Genomic DNA, 14,764 nt, shown 5'->3' on the forward strand with positions numbered 1-14,764 from the left:
AGGAGCTGCAATCCGTCAGACTCCTTTTCGTCCCACAGGAACCTCTGCGAGGGGCAAGTCCTTTCGCTTCTACTCCGCATTCGGAAGAGGTAGAGGACGGCCGGCTCAAAGGGGTCAAAGAAGAACTACCCGAGGTGGACGGGGTAGATATTCTAAAGCCGCAGCAACAGAAGGTGCCTCTTTACCATCGGCATCTGCATCAGCCGCCCCAAAACCACTCTGAGGACTCCCCTCACAGGACACCTGTAGGAGGCAGGTTGACTCAACATCTGACGGTATGGCAGGCTATCACGTCAGATGCTTGGGCATTGGAAACAGTCGCCCAAGGTTACTGCCTGCCTTTCCTACGTATACCTCGGAGTCATCCACCGGGGATCAGCTCTCAGAAAACTCCAGATCCGCTCCTCTTGCAGGAAATTTTGGACCTGCTAGAGAAAGGTGCCATAGAACCGGTACCTGTAGCGGAGAGGAACAAGGGCTGGTACTCCCCTTACTTTCTCATTCCAAAGAAAGACAGAGGACTGAGACCCATCTTGGACTTGCGAGAATTGAACAAATTCCTCAGAAAAGACAAATTCAAGATGGTCACTCTTTCTCAGATCCTCCAGGCCCTTCAGTTCCAGGACTGGTTGGTATCTCTGGACCTTCAGGACGCTTATTTCCATGTGCCTATCCATCTCAAACACAGGAAATACCTGAGGTTCGCAATTGGCAACTCTCACTATCAATTTCGAGTGCTGCCATTTGGGCTGACCTCCGCCCCGAGGGTCTTCACCAAGTTAATGTCGGTAGTGGCTGCAAGTCTAAGGAGGGAAGGGATTCACGTCTACCCCTACCTGGACGATTGGCTGATCAGGGCTGTTTCTCCGGAGCAAGCTCAGATCCAGCTAAATCACGTGTGCCACTTCCTTCACAGACTGGGCTTCTCCCTCAATTTAAAGAAGTCACAAATGATACCATCGCAGAGACTCCAGTTCATAGGAGCGATCCTGGATACTTCCCTGGGAAAAGCCTCGCCACCAGAGGTGAGGGCTCAAGATATTCTACAGATGGTTACCAAGTTCCAGCATGCCCAACGTCTCCCAGCCTTCGACTTTTTGAGGTTGCTAGGCCTCATGGCATCCTGCATTTTCCTTGTGCCAGAGGCTCGCCTGAGAATGAGATCCCTCCAGTGGGCACTGAGGAATCAGTGGTCACAATTCTCAGGGAGAATGACAGATCTTCTTCAGGTTCCCGGCAGGGTGGCTCGAGACCTTCAGTGGTGGGCCTGTCAGGAGAACATTCTGAAAGGAGAACAGTTTTGGCAACCCTGGCCGGAGATAACAGTAGTCACGGATGCCTCACTCACGGGGTGGGGAGCCCACGCCAACGACTTGACCATCAGCGGTCGTTGGTCTCCATCGGAGTCCAGACTACACATCAACCTGTTAGAGCTGAGAGCCAGCAGACTTGCGCTGAAGGCGTTTCTGCCAGCTGTACAAGGGAAGAACGTCCTGATAATGACGGACAACACGGTGGCCATGCATTACCTCAACAAAAGAGGAGGCGTAGGATCACTACCCCTGTGCAGAGAGGCGATGCAGCTCTGGTTTTGGGCAATCCAAGAAGGAATCTCTCTATCGGCAGTTCACCTAGCCAGAGAGAAGAACTTGACAGCGGACGCTCTGAGCAGGCAGAACACAGTCTCCCACGAGTGGGAGCTAGCTCAGGAAGTCCTTCAAGAGATCTTCGCCCTTTGGGGAACCCCTCAGGTAGATCTGTTCGCCACCAGCCTAAACAGGAAATGCGACCTGTTCTGCTCAAAGGAATTTCCTCCGAGAGGAGCTCTGGGAGACGCGTTCATAGTGGACTGGGAGTTTCTGCTTCTGTACGCGTTCCCACCGGTCCCTGTCATTCCTCAAATGATCAGGAGGTTGAGAAGATTCCGGCGAACCATGATCCTAATTGCCCCGGATTGGGCCAGGAGAACGTGGTACCCGGACCTTCTAGAACTGTCCATCTGCCCTCCAATTCGACTTCCACTCAGAGAGAACCTACTCTCACAGAAGGGAGGTCAGGTTCTCCATCCAGACATCAAAACACTCAACCTTCACGCTTGGCTTCTGAACGGCTGAGGTACAAGGATTGGGACCTCCCTGATGATGTTATGGAGGTGTTGCTTTCGGCAAGGAGGCCAGCAACAAAGTCTTTATACCGCTGCCGTTGGAACAGATTTTGCAGCTGGTGTAGAGAACAGAATATCGACCCATTTTCATGTGGTACACCAATGGTTTTGTCCTTCCTACTATATTTGGCAAATTCAGGCCTTCAAGTTGGCACCATTAAGGGCTATCTCGCAGCGCTATCCATCTTTAAGCGTACTGCGGAAGAACCATCCTATTTCAAATTACCCTTGATAATACAGTTTCTAAAGGGGTTAACCAATGTTTATCCCCCAAGACCATTCCAAGTTCCCCTATGGGATTTACACTTAGTACTAACTTTCCTGATGGGCACACCTTTCGAACCTCTCCATTCTTGTTCGTTAAGATTCCTTACCCTTAAAACTGTTTTATTAATAGCACTTACATCTGCTAGAAGGGTGAGCGAATTACAAGCTCTTTCTTGTAAACCCCCTCATACAATCTTTCACAAAGACAAAGTTGTCCTGCAAGTGAAGCCTAATTTCCTCCCAAAGGTGGTTTCTGAATTCCATATCTCTCAGAAGATTACCCTACCCTCTTTCTATCCTCCTCCTCACCCGGGGAAAGAGGAAGAGAGGTTACACAGACTAGACCCTAGGAGGGCTTTAAGTTTTTACATTAGTAGACTAGCCAGGATAAGACAGGCAGACCAGCTGTTTGTAGGTTACACAGGTCACAAGCTGGGGTTACCAATAACTAAGCAGACCATTTCCAGATGGATCATTCTAGCCATTCTGGAATGTTATAAACTGGCAGGAAAAGAGCCCCCTCAAAACCTTAGGGCTCATTCGACCAGAGGTATTGCAGCTTCATCGGCCCTCAAAAGAGGCGTGCCGGTTAAAGACATATGTGCGGCCGCTACATGGTCGTCTGTCCATACCTTTACACGTTTTTACAATCTGGATTCCTCCTCCAGTCAAGAGACTAGGATTGGAAGGGCTGTACTGCATTATATTCATCATTAGAAGACAGCGTGAAGTCAGTACTCCCTCCTCCAATAATAGAATACTGCTATGGGAGCCTATCTAAGATGAGGAATACGTCGGAGGACACAATCCCTTCGAAGAACAAGTTACTTCTTACCTTGTAACGTTCTTTCGACGGGATGTTCCTCCGACGTATTCCTCATCGACCCTCCCATCCATCCCCGCAGTTCTACTTCCCTTGTGGTTGCAGCTTACGCTCCTTCAGGGTGATTAGTCTGGTCCAGACAGTAATACTGTGGGCTGCAAAACGGAACTGAGCAACGGACGCTGCGCGCGGCCTTTATAGGCAGGATGACGTCGAACGTCGATACAGCGGCTGTCGAGGGACATCGACTCGAAGGACGTCGACGCGCAGCGCCCTCTACAGAAAAAATTTTCCAAGGCCAGCAGAGCTGGAAGGAGATATCTAAGATGAGGAATACGTCGGAGGAACATCCCGTCGAAAGAACGTTACAAGGTAAGAAGTAACTTGTTCTTTTCATTCGGTATCATCCCAGAGCCCTATAGCCTGGTACCTTATAATGATAAATAAAGCCAGCTGGTTCTTTGTAAAATGGCTCCAGTGTCATCTTTGCATACAGGTTACCATCATTACAATTGGTGATACAGTAAAATCTTAAGCTAGTAGCATGGCAGCCATCATTCTAAATTCACAACGCCCCAAAAGGAGCATCCACCATCCCTGGACACCTCTTACTGCCATAAAGAGCTAGTTAAGACATCAAGCAGTGATACCTTTTAGGAGGCAAGGTGGCACAGAGCTGTTGAATGAAAGGTGAGGCAGACTCCAACAGAGGCAGAGTCCCTAAATACCATTAAATCAATGGAGTCGTTGAGTCCAACATCATCGGCCTGTGCCCTGCAACCTCCTGGGGCACATTGTATGTGCTGAGCCTTGGGACAAGCATGTGGGACCATCATACACATTGATCTGGGAAACTCAAGTGGTTTGAACTACTTGTTCTGCACTAAAGTGAACACATGTTGGTTGCTCAATACAGGTACTGCTGCTATACTCTTACTAGTCTCCCTCTAGAATGCTCTGTACTATGGCTGTGGAAGAAGTCTCATAAGCTAAGAACTTGCATTTAAACTTCTAGCTACGTTTTGAAGGCATTCAATCTATGTAGTACCACTTGTAAACAGGCATATGAATGGCACTAAATCCCCACGGCCACAAATTGTGGCGGACTACATTAATAGCAGCCTGTGGAGGGAAGCAATTGTGTTGTGTCTGCAGCCTTGAAACGCAGAATTTTCTAACCTTGGGGATCCCCAACGTTACTGGCTTCACGTATGCCAATGAGCTGCATCTTTCAAACAACTTGTGCACCCCCTCCAAGAGCGAGCCGCCTCCACAGTTCACAGGGAGCAGTGTGAGCGCCACTCACCATAGTGTGCCCAGAATCCTTACTAAAGGCTGCAGCTCTCTGCAGTTCATCTAAGACGAATGATCGCCATTCGCCACTGCAAGCTGAGAAGTAAACCCTACTGAGAACTTTCTCCTTGTGCAAGGCAATAGAACTGCACAATCGTTCATGGAGTGTGGCAGGCTCACAGTGCCACATACAAGCATGAACAGTACAAAGGGATGACTTCTCAAGGACAGCAGGGAGCCGGAGCCTTGATACCCTGTGAAGGTGCCAGAAACTTCATGCCCTGCAGAGGTTGAGAAGACTGGCATGGCAAGACTGCCCGGCATGCATCCCTCATAGAAGATAATCTAAAAGGGGCATCCTCTGCAGCTGTTTCTTTGCTGTATCACAGGGCAAGATAAGCTCTGTGACATTATTTTCTCTGAAGATGAACAGGGACTCTTACATTGCTCTACCTCGTCTCCTACTAGCATTGCACATAATGTCTCTTAGGCCACAGATGAGCCATGTCGGAGGGCCAGAGCCTTTAAGTGATTCCCACTGAGGGCATCATTAAAGCCTTGCATGTTGAAATCTTAGTCACATCACATTAAGGAATGTGCATGTTTTTCAATGTGTTTGTTTTATTCCATGTCACCAAGAATGTCTCGGCCATGCCCGCCTTTTAGGCATGTTTAGAGAGCCACTTGATCATATGTGGTTGACGTTTGAGTGTCACCATTCTTTTTATTTATGCACCCCAGGATAGTGCCAACCTAAATGCTGTAGACCCCAAGACTTTCACAATGACCTAGCTATGATTTAGTGTTGCTAGTATAATGGATTAACTCAGAAAAAGAGCCTGTTTGAACCAAAGAGACACAAAGTGTGATTTTATTATAATTTGTGTAATTATGATTCATGTGGTTATAAACAATTATCCTCAATTAATAAGTACCCAGTAGAAAAATTGAGAACACAATACTGTACAATAATTCAATGACATGAGTGCAAGACAAAGGAGTAATCCTAAAATACTATACATATATTCAACACACATTAGGAATAAACAATATTGATGATAATTAAAGAGGCAGTCATCTGTATTGACCTATATAGTCCAAAACGTATAACAATTCATGGTCATAATAAATAGGACTTCATTGTCAAGTACAAGATCTGACACATCTCATGTATTAAATATTCCAACATGTTTCTGTTTTAAAACTCACTGTCGGTCATTCTTCAGTGAGATAGCTGATGTTATTATTAGAAACTTCAGTAGTAAGGAACTGTTATCATTTTCCAGCAATAGTCAGTAACTTGTCAATCAATTGGTTGCCTATCAGGGCTGATTGCCATTAGTATAATTGAGACTGCCATGTTTTGAGTTTTGCCAGCTCACATGGTGTTAGACATTGTTGAGTTTTAGTATTAATGTGGCTGGCTAGACATCATAAAGCGGGGGTCTCCAATTTACGAACATAATATTTTTTCATCCACAGGGGTGCACAAGGGTTTAGCATCCTTTAGAACAGTTGTAAGTTCATGGGGGGTAGCGGTAGTGAAAAGTAGAAGCGAGGAGGGAACAGAGACAAGTGGTGGTGGGGCAAGAAATGGCAGAAGGGCAGTCTGTTTTTGATTTTGGATAGTTTTTGGGAAAGTAGGAGCCGATGTTAGCTAAATTGGGTGAGGAGAAGGGGTAGGGGACAGGGTGAGAAAGAATGTCTTGAATGGTAGAGAAAGGTTTGTGAGGCTTGGAGCTAATAACATATGTTGGGTTGGTATAGTAGGAAGATTTTGCTGATTCCAGATTAGTTAAGACATCAAGCTGTGATACCTTTTAGGAGGCAAGGTAGACAGAAGAGTGGGACATGCCTCAGCAGCACAGGTGGACTCACATGGATATGGGCAGATCAGATAGATGACCTGGGAGTGTGGTATGGTTGAGTCTCAGACGAACGAGCAAGCTGGATAAGAGGAGGTTTTAACAGAAGAAGCACATTCTAGGTTGAAACCCACCGAGGCTTGTTCAATAGCGCTGTCCTGGTGTGGTGAGTGATCAAAGGAGGACCCGATTTCAGATAAATAGATGCACTGTGGAGTCAGTGCTTTAATTTCAGCTCGACTAACCTACTTCAAAATAGTGTTTTCGGGACTACCACAATTAGGCATCTAACAACTGCAGAAATCCACAAGGTGGCTGCGAGAATACCTCTGAAACTGGGCAAATCTGAGCAAATCTACCACTCCTCCCCCCAGTTCTCTACATTGTCTCCCAGTGGAGCTTAGAGTTCATTTTAAAGTGCTTTGCCTGACAAACGTTGCCATCCGTAGGGCTGAACCACCTTTCATGAATGATAAAAATCAACAAATATCCGCCCTGCGGTGCATTGTGATCTTCCTAGGAAGGTCTATTGGGTGGTTCCCTTGTTTGTAAGATACGCTGGGGAAGAGGGCCTTTCCTTTCATGTTCGTCCTATCTGGAATTCACATCCTGGGTATTTTAGGCTTCAAAGTATTATTTGAAATTCTGTTGGGGACTAAAAAGATATAAAACAAAAGGTGTCCAATCTATGGACACTCCCATCACCTGCACACCTAAATGCTGAGACCAGCCAAATATTATTAATACACATTAAAGATGTCCATGTTTTTCTCCAATGACATATTCTAAACACACAACTCTATTAAAGTATTTGTGACATCTTTGTTCTGTAGCGTTCAAGAGGAAGCCAAACAAGTGCCCTACACATTTCAGGGATGCTTTCCCTTTCTTCAGGAGCAAATAACACTTGCCTCTTAAACTCGTTCCAATCTTTAATGAAGACGGGTAGCAAGGTTCTCAACCTTCCTATCTCAAGAGTATAGGACTCTGATGCTCAATCGCTTCCTTTTATGTGCTCAAGGATAAATCATTTCAATGTGTCATTGCAAACGGCCAAACAACGTTTGCTCCACAACCATGTCTCCAGATGCCAGCGTTCTCTCTCGGAGTCTGACTTTAGTTTATCCTTGGGCACATACAGGATTTTGTGCTCAAGGATAAACAAGGATTAATATTGGAACGAGTTTAAGGGGCCAGTGTTATTTTCTCCTAGAGAAGGGGAAAGCATCCCTGAAACGCGTAGAGCACTTGTTTGGCCTCCTCTTGAACATTACAGAATAAAGATGTTATAAATACTTTAAGAGTTGTGTGTATTGAATATGTCATTGGAGATAAACATGGAAATCTTTAATGTGTATTAATAATATTTGGCTGTTCTCAGCATTTAGGTGGGCAGGCGACGGGAGTTTCCATAGTTTGGACACCTTTTGTTGTATATTGTATTACCATCTTGTTTCAGGGTCGTTATTCCTCCCCTGCACCCAAACTGTAGTGAAGACTTTCCAAAGCTATAAGTACTTCAGTGGGCGTGCACTGATTTTTAGATTTCATTGGGGACTAAAAAGATGTCTTGTTTAAACAGTCAGCTGTGTTCTGGCTCGTCTGTGTCTGCATGATCGTCTAGCAGGGACGTCATTTGAGTGCCGCCAGGGGTCGCAACCACGACTTCAGTGTTCTCCCCTGCCACCCCTGCAATCTCACTTGCTACCCCTGTAAAGAAAAAACATTTTTTTTTAACTGAAGCTCCTGTTTTTTTAACTGACACTCCTGGAGTAGCGGGGTACCCCGCTGCCGCTGTGGTACGGGGCTCCTGCCACACCAGGTCTGGGGGTGTCACAGCACAGTCTTCACCTATCAGGCTGAAGATTGGGCCGGGGATTGCAGCGCGAGAAGGAAACGCTCAGTAGGGGTTGGAGCTGATCGTGACATGTGGCACGTGTCACATGCATGTTGAGCTCCAACCACTTCTCCTGTGTGCTTCCTTGCAGCTCATATACAGAAACCAGGAAGCTCTCCCAGCGTCCTAGTTCCTGTTTGTGAGCAGCACAGAGGTGCAGAGGGTGGCCTGGAGTTACAGACCGAAGCTGGAAAAACAGGTAAGAAGGCTTTAAAAAAAATGATGTGTATTTTGCACGTGTGAAGTGCGTTTCAGATGTATACATGTTCTATAGGTCAGTGAGTGGTGGATGAATGAGATGAAATGTGATAGTGCATGTGTTTGAAAGTTGTGGGTGGGCGGGTGTGTGAGAGTGAGAGTGGATGTAAGAGAAGGTGTATGAGTTAGTGACTGGTGGATGAATAAGTATGAATGTGATAGTGTGTTTCAATGTTCCAGATGGGTACATGTCTGTGTGGAGAATGCAGTGTGAGTGGACGCGAGTGGAGGTGTATGGGTCAGTAAGTGGTGGGTGAATGAGTAGGAATGTGATAGCATGTTTGAATGTTCTTGGTGGGTGGGTTGGTTCCTGTGTGGAAAATGCAGTGTAAATGGACGTGAGAGGTTTATGGACGAGTAAAGTGTGTGTGTAGGGGTGTGTATGTGTAGGGGTGCGTGTGTAGGTGCGCGTGTGTAGGTGCTTAGAGCATTTTTGGCGCCTCCTTCATTGACTTTGCATGTTTTAATGGTATTTACGGGCAAAGCCAAGTTCATGTGTGCCATTACCTGGCTAGAATGGCATTTTGGTACAGCCAGTCTAGCCATTGCATACTCGGACATGACATTTTATTAACTGGGCATCTATGATGAAGCAAGCATGACAAGTGTTCTTATGGGTCTAGACTGGCTTACTGGAACCAGTTTGGACTTGTTTTTCTTATTGTGACATGTCACTTTTAATGGCCAAACCAACGGGAGTATTTTCTCAGGAGTATTGGCAGCGACAGCTTTGTGCCTAGTGCAAGTAATGATACTCTAAAAAAAAATCTCAAATCAAACATGAGAACTTTCTTGTATGGCAATACTAGCATATGTTGGTGGAGCCAGCATGGACATGTTTTTTATACTGGCATATACTGAATGGACCAGCATGACAATGCATTGGGCAATGTGCTTGTGCACTTTTGGTGACTTGCAAACTGTCTGGCCTTCTAACAATTTTTCACAGAAGGTGTGCTGGAATAGGCAACAGAAGCATAGGTACTCAGAGGTATGAGATATAGAGGCATCCACAAATGAAACAAACTGTATCAGGCAGGTTTTGTGGCCAGAGGCACGTAGCCTGCCGTAAACCTGGAGCGTTTGTCAAAGCTAATGAAAGGGTACCATTGAGGTTGGAAAGCATATCATTGTCCAACACCATAGATCAGATTCAGATGTAGACACTGTTTTGGAGACATATGGACAGGAAGTGAGGTGCTGCCAGTGCAGTGCCCTGCCAGACTTTGAAAGAAAATCGGTGAATCAATGAGGCATATGAGGTCAGGAGAAGCTACACAGAAGCGGACGATGGTAAGGGTGTCCGATCCAGTTCGAGAAAGCAACAAAGCAGGGATCTCTGGAGAGTGGCCCCTGATCCAAAAAGTGCTATGAGTAGAACAAGTGTGAGAGAGACTAAAGCATGTTTGGACCTGTAGTTCAGTGTCTGCATAGTTAATTGAATCAATAGAACGCCGGAAAGCCAGGCCTGTGCAAAGAAACTTTGAGGAAGAGACTAATTTATTTTGGGATCAGTAGTCGGTTGATCCCCAGAGAGACTTGAGTCATAATGCTGGGAAAGTTCTGGCCAACTCAATACAGCTAAGAGTAGGAGTGACAAATTAATTCTTGGACACAAAGTTGTTACTTAATACACATTTGCCTAGGAGTCACTTGAAAACATTTGTCTTAATCACTAGGAAGTGCACAATTGTCTAAGTTCGGGAATCATTGAAAGCATTTGTTTTAAAGTCTATGAAAAATCCATTTGTCTATGTTCAGGAGTCATGCACAGTTTTCAAAGAGTCATTGAAAGTATTTGTCATAGTGAATCAAGTGTGCAAAGCTATAGATGTGTATCTTGGGCAGCCATTGTCTTAACGCTGTAAGAAAGGCATGGTATCAAAGCAAAACAGACACAAGTGATCACAGTTCAAGGGTGTTCATTAAACTGTAAAATGGGTGAGATAAATGCCTAATCTAACACTAAATCTAAGATGGGAGCAAGCTTCGACCATCAAATAATAATAATACTGTCCAAGTGGACTCTAGTCAAATAAAAAGGGCTTATGCTAAGTAACCTATTGCCAATCCTTATCGCTATGTTACACAATAGTGTGGAATAGTGTTCATAAGAACATGAAGTGTTCACAAAATGATAGGTCAGGATGTTAAAGCAGGGGTCTCCCTTTCCCACGTTTCTAGCAAGGAGCAAAGCGGGACTCTTGAGCACAGCACACCCCTGGGCTTCTCCAGTACAAGATTAAAGTTCCTCTCTCGCTATCAGGGCCTTCTGTGCTTAAGTCTCTTCTCGGGCAAGGCTTGCTTCAGGAGGCATGATACGCCAAAACAACAAAAAGTTCCTTCGATCACTCTTTTACGGTGGGTGATTGTTCTTCACCCTTGGATCCCCCTCAGACAGGCTCCCATCCTTCCTTTCGCGGTAGCCACCCTCGATCAGGCTTTACAGTGGGTGATGGTTCTTCACCCTTGGATCCCCCTCAGATGGGCACAGAGCCTTTCTTTACGATAGCCTCCCTCGATCAGGCTTGGACCATAACTTCACTGTGGACATCCCTCAGTCGGGTTAATGCTTCTCATCATAATGTTCACGGTATCTCACTATCCAAATTCACAGGCATCCCTCAGTCGGGTTCACGTTTGCCCTGTTCTCACAGTTCACCTTCTTTTCACAATGTGGAATTCATTTCCCTTAGTTTTCTCCTGGCTTCTCTCCGTCGAGTTCATACTGCCATTTAGAGTAAAGATGCGCACTTTGTAATATTCAAGAGCCGTAATGTCTTTTTAAACAATTGTGCTTGGTCTTTCCACTTTGCTGCTTTCCCAAAACGCTTGTCAATGTCCAAATCTTGGGTCAGTCGCTCATTTTATAAGAAATGCTGGTTTCACAAAATCATATGGTGTTCCCTTCTTCTGGGCTAAAACACCTCTTTCACAGTTGCTTTTGTTTCGTACAGACTTTCTCAGCGTGTCAAAGACTTTTGACTGTACCATGAGTTTGGCTTGACCCTTGTATGACCAATTTGACACGCCACGTTTCCCGTGACAGTTTCTATAACCAAAACAATTCTTAGTTTTAATACTTTCTCTTTCTTTCAGTAGAGGAGTACCAGTTAGTCTTTCGAATTAGCACCCATGTGGTGCCGGACACCTCTATCTCTGGTACCGATTTCACTAACAAATGTGAGAAAGTGTTCATGTCAGAAAAAGGGGTTTGGGGGTAAAGTTTCTGAGTATCCTACCGGGCAGGACGGGGAAAAGATGTCATAAGCAAGGGGATACCGCGTCTCACCCTTCAGTGTCCCCCTTCCACTCCCAGAGGACCGCTCAGCCAGATTATTCTCCCTCACTAGTCCACCCCCAGGAACTGAATCCAATAGTGATGGGTGGTCCTGGCCACCTCGAAGACAAATGCCCAGGGACTAGTCAGTGAGACAACTTCAGGTTTCTCACAAAGCCCATGAGGGCACCTCTGTTTGTGCTTCGGTGTTCTTTGAAAAAACATTCATCCAAAAGTTTATGGATTACGCTAGAGTCATTGAAAACTTGATGGGAAATCGGGGAAGACAAAGGGACCTTTTGGATCCAACGAGAAGAGACAATAACATTGCCAAGCACTACCCAAAACCAGTGTTCTAATAAGTCTTCTTAACTCTTACTTTGAGTTTGTCCTTCTTTTATGTTGTAAGAAATAATATAGCACACAAAATGTGCTGATTATGAACATGCTTCTTAACAGTATGTTGCTTTTAGTGATATTTTTGCATTTGTCTTCTAACCCTGCCCGTTTTCTGTCCACCGCCCATCAGATAAGGTTTACCATGTATTAAAAGGTACTTTATTGGCAGGATAAGTCAGACGGGTATTAGCAAAGTAAATGTGTGCAATTTTGCCAATATTAGTCTCTCCATCAATGGTCTATTCAGTGGCAAAGCTTTTTCAAAGTCCATGTTGTTTTATATAACATGTCTCTTTTGGTGATTTGCACCTTTTGGGCTCCTCTTTTACCGTCATGTGCAAGCTGCTAAATCTTCTACTGGGCATAAATATAAAAAGAAAAGTTGTGGGCAGGTGAACATTGCAAGCTTGTTATTTGACATGTGGAAAGTAGGAATGCACCATCTTTGGGCACATGGGAATCGTCAGTCCTTTTATTAGAATTGTGGAACTGGAGGTGCTGGTTATTGTTATGTTAGTGGCTGCATACACAGTCTCTTGATGCTATGGATTCTGAAAGATATGCAAGTTGGGTTTCGGTAATCAGGTCAATGAGAAGTTCAAAGCATCTTTGCCAGTGTGTTCATCCATGCAGATCAGTACCCGACTCTATTTATGGGTAGGTTTTAAGGTAATTTGGCTTGAGGGCACTTGCGTTATCTGTATCCAGAACGGGCCATTGTGTTCACATGGTGTGAGGGTGCATGGGTGTGTTGTACAAGCTGATGGGAGCGATGCATATTTCAAATGTTTTTATTGTGTATTAGGAAAAGTAGGATTTTGGGCGGGTTAGTCAGCGGTAGAGGTAATTGAGACCCCAACGGCTGTTCAAAGTATCATAGCCAAAATAACCATGAAATTAACCAAGTAACCCCAATTAACACCTTTGAGCAGAAGTAATGCGGGAACACCTGTGATCACATGTTAGTGGGCAGAAGATCTAGCACCACATTTTAATGGGGTGGAACATAGGAGAACCACATTTTTGTCCTAAATTATGGAACAGAATGCTTTAAAATGCACTGTTTCTACTCTGTTAACAAAATGCTTGCAGTAGAATCCCAATGCCTTTGAAATCCTTTCAATTATTGGTCATTTCTGCCTGCCGAATATGATTCTAGTGCACCATGTGCCTTTACCAATCATTTATTAAATAATAAAAGCCCAGATGTGTGTTTGTCCGAAGCTGTCATGCGCCTGCTTTCCCTGTTAACACCACTAGAGGTAGCTGTTGCCTCACGTATACAATAAGAAGACTTCAAGTTCATCTTCCATTTGAACAAAATGTGTATTGCACTGCTACAGGGAGCTGTTGCGTTGTGCCTACAATAATAAGACTTCAAGTTCATCTTCCAGGCAAACAAAATATATATTTAAACAAAAATGTGTATTTCAACAACAAAAATGTGTATTTCAGAGTGTTACAACAACAAAAATGTGTATTTCAACAATGATAACATACAATTAGCTGCAAAAAAGCCCAAGACAAGGAAACCACCTTAACAGCATACTTCAAGTTGCATGAAGAGAATCATGCGGCACATGAATTGTATTGCTCTGACATCCCTCAACATTATGTATTTGAGTCCAAAATCTGTAAGTGGAATCCAAGACAATGAAGAGCAGATACAGCAATTAGCTGTATGTACTATGTGGAACTTTCCACGGATTCGGAGAGATTTTGTTTGAGGTTACGACTCCTCCACGTAAAAGGAGCAAGATCCTTTACAAAACATGTCTTTTCTATTAACATGAATTACGTGATCACCACATAATATATGTACACTCTGAAAATGTTTTCCTTTACGCACTTTAGCTCGTGTACAGAGGCTTTTCCACTGCAGAACCATGCCATATTTGTGCATCGCTAGGACCGTTTTGAACAGAGCCAATGCATCTTAATGCAGAAGGGCATTATGTCTTGGCATAGATTGGAAATCTGGTATTATTTCTCATGATATTGGCCTTGAGACAGTTTGTATTTCAGATGAGACTAGTAGTGGCCATATTCTCCTCTAAAATGTACAGGTTCCTGCTGTGGATCAGGAATGTTTACTAGGCGCATACGTCTATTTGATGTTGCAGAACAGCTCCTTAGTAGCATATTAAGAGGAAGATCTGCAAAATGTATGGTACAAAAGTAGAATGAAGAAATGTTTTAGGAAATGTATGTAAATTGGTTTTATATAAAGATTTGTCGGACCACTGTATGTCGGTAATTAAAACATGGTCTGCCTTTGCCGTATTTAATGAGCTGGACTTGCTAAGTTTTTCTATAAAACAGTTGCCTTTTTATTTGAAAAATTATAAAATTAATTTTCTTTGAAAAACCTTTCCAGACGGTTGACCCTATTTGGTGAAATATGGTGGTGGTATTTAACATTTTCCAAGGCTACCTTTGTTGTCAGTCTGGGCCTGTTCAATCAGCTTCGATCATTACATACCTATTGCCAATCACTTGTATATGGAACATTGTTCAC

At 44.3% G+C, this 14,764-nt stretch overlaps 1 protein-coding gene across 1 annotated transcript in view; it reads left to right on the forward strand.

Annotated features, from left to right (window-relative positions):
* The window catches only part of PREP (prolyl endopeptidase), a 1,557,310-nt gene that overhangs the window by 1,231,200 nt on the left and 311,346 nt on the right, over nucleotides 1–14,764 (forward strand). The gene's annotated exons all lie outside the window — the stretch shown is intronic.

Source organism: Ambystoma mexicanum, chromosome 4p (genome assembly GCF_040938575.1).
Source record: "Ambystoma mexicanum isolate Mex_15411 chromosome 4p, UKY_AmexF1_1, whole genome shotgun sequence".
Classification (NCBI taxonomy): Eukaryota; Metazoa; Chordata; class Amphibia; order Caudata; family Ambystomatidae; genus Ambystoma; species Ambystoma mexicanum.